Raw genomic sequence first — 2998 nt, 5'->3', positions numbered from 1 at the left:
TGCTTTGCATAATTCCAAATACTTGGAATAATCTTCTTCCTGCTCAGGTGTGTTTGGGAAAGAAAACACCCCCAGAAGGCAATGGCTGAGCTTCCAGCAGGCACTGGAGGGGTGCAGGGTCCTGTGAATGGTGTGGGGGATGATCCTCATGGAGCATCCAGGATTTGGAATCATGTTGATCCAGTCCTCCTTCCTCTGCTGCCTCCTTTTCCTCAGGATAACCACGGGGGTGACCCCGATCCTGCAGGAGAGCTGCCAAATCTTCATGAAGGAGTAAATTTCACATGGGCAGAGAATGATCAAGTTTTAAACTAAAAGAGGAGAGATTTGGATGGGATCTTGGGCAGGGATTGTTCCCTGGCAGGGTGGGCAGGCCCTGGCACAGGGTGCCCAGAGCAGCTGGGGCTGCCCCTGGATCCCTGGCAGTGCCCAAGGCCAGGCTGGACATTGGGGCTTGGAGCAGCCTGGGATAGTGGGAGGTGTCCCTGCCATGGCAGGGGTGGGACTGGATGGGCTTTAAGGTCCCTTCCCACCCAACCCATTCCATGTTTCTATAATTCCATGTGCAGCTCACCAGGCAAGGCTGGAGGCAGCAGTGGCCTCAATGACCCCTGGCCTTGGCCACCCCCAGGAATGAGGCAGACCCAGCTTCAGCTTCCCCCACATCCCTCACTCCTCCCCAGGCAGATCCATATGGATCCATATCCTCCATCCTCTTCTCTTCCTTCAAGAGCCTCAGTTGTGCTCCAAAGATCTCCCTGCCCCTGCCCCAAGCTCACATTCCCCCCCAGCCCCTCCATCTCCCACAGCTCAAGCTCAGTTCCAGCCTCACTGAGCATTTCACCGAGGCTCTGGCTGTTTGCTGGAGTTTGTATCCAGCAAAAATTGGATTTGCCGTGCTGTTAGAAGCATTTCGTGCCTGGGAGAGGGAGCTGTGGCAGCGTTAACATTCCTGTCACTGTGTCCTGTCACTGCTCCTTTACTGCTTCCCCCTGCTCTGGGGATGGAGCAGCCTCGGGATTCTCCCTGGGCTCCAGTGAGCACCCCCCGAGGCTCAGGTTCATTCCTGCAGTGTTTGACACTTTTCCAGCCCCTTTTTCCCTTTTTCCAGGTGCACAGGAGCCAGCAGTGCCTCTGGAAGAGGAAACCTCAGGGAAACACCTTGCATGAGGAATGAGGATCGTGAAGGGTCAGGTACAATTCCCTCTTGCTGCCTTTGTCTCCAGGCAGGATTGGGCTGGGGTAAAGCAGCCTCTGTCCAGCAGGAGCAGCCCAAGAGGTGCCAACAAGGATGAACACGAAGGACGGGAACGTGCCCTGCTCTGAAACTCCCAGTGAGGCTGGACATGGAAATCTCCTGGGTTATGGAGATTTTTCCTCACGTTGTGTGGGGAATCCTCCCCCTGGGCTGGAGGATGTGCTCTGGGATAGATCTGCTCTGCTCAAACCCTCCTGAGAGCTGGGCAGAGCAGCTCTGATGGAAGTGGTGAACGGAGAGAGCTGCCCAGGGAAACATGGAAACACCAGGGAAAAGGGAAAATTGTTCCTTATCCCTCCTTTGGGGGTCACAGATCAAGTGCTGGCACTGCCAGGGAATGGGCACGGCCCCGAGGCTGCCAGAGCTCCAGGGATGCCCAGGGTGGGGTTGTTGGGGGCTCTGGGCAGGACAGGGCTGGGACTGGATGATCCCTGGAGGTTTTTTCCATCTCGGGATATTCCATAATTCTATGACAAGCCCAGGCCTAGGATTTGGCTTTTGGGTGTTTCATCCAAGGTCTGCACCTCAGACATGGAGCTGGGAAGGATCCTGTGGATCTGAGCCCTGGAGGGGCCATTCCATGGCAGAGACCCCCGGCCCAGGCTGCCAGAAATGCCCAGTTTGGGAAGGGGGGGATGGCACATCTGGGACCGCTCCATCCCTCCCTGTCCTCCCAGAGCCACCCCGCTGCATCCAGCGGTGCCGCTGTGCCTCGCACATCTGTATCCCGCTGCTTTCGGAGGAGAAAACCCCTCCAAGGCTCCAGGGAAGCGGGAGCTGATGGATTTTTGTCACATTTGCGGTTTTCCGAGCGGAGCCCGCGTTGTGCGGAGCGAAGTTGCCATCTAGTGGGACAGAGCATCCCTGCAGAGCTGCTCGGGGCATCCCTGCTCCCCGCCCCGGGATTCAGCCCCAGCGGGAATTATCCAACGGGAAAAGCTTCCATTTAACCCTTGGGATGAGCACAGAGCCTCCCACAAGGGAGAGGATACCCCTCTCCATCTGCAAACTGAGCAGGGATTAAATGCATTAACCCCGACCTTGCTTTCAGCCCTAAACTTGCTTTTATCCCACTAATTTAGGGCAGGATGGATCCTGTGTGTGTGGACACGGGAAGGAAAAAGCCTCAGGATGATGTTCTGGGAATTTCCTGCCTGCCTGGGACCTGCTCTGGGCTCTGAGGCTGCAGCTGCAGCTCCAGTGCAGCGTTCAGTGACTGCAGAGCTGTTCTGACTCCTTCCCTAATTGCCAGATTTTCCAGGGTTCTAATTAAAACAGGAGCTCTGTGTAATTCCAGCACCCATTGGATGCAGCTCCTGCAGGGAATTGGATTTAAAAAAAAAAAAAAAAAAAGATAATAAACCATTTCTTTTCCTACAAATCAGCACACACAAAGGGTGTACAAAGGGTGTGTGACCCCCTTTATGGTGGGACCCCACCCTAAACACCCCCAAATTCCCCCAAACACCCCCAAAGGTGCTCAGGCTGCAATTCCTGATGGCAACTCCACAGCTCTGCCTGCTTTGAGTATCCCACATTTTGAAAACAATTGGCGATGTTGCAATTTGCTGATCTTTGTCCTGTAAGCACCAGGAGCTCTCCAGGGTTTCACAGAACCAAGGAATGGTTTGGGTGGGAAGAGACCTTGGAGCTCACCCCAGTGCCACCCCTGCCATGGCAGGGACACCTCCCACTGTCCCAGGCTGCTCCAAGCCCCAATGTCCAGCCTGGCCTTGGGCA

Source organism: Parus major, chromosome 15 (genome assembly GCF_001522545.3).
Source record: "Parus major isolate Abel chromosome 15, Parus_major1.1, whole genome shotgun sequence".
NCBI classification, from domain to species: Eukaryota; Metazoa; Chordata; class Aves; order Passeriformes; family Paridae; genus Parus; species Parus major.
Note: the sequence above shows the minus strand (reverse complement) of the source record.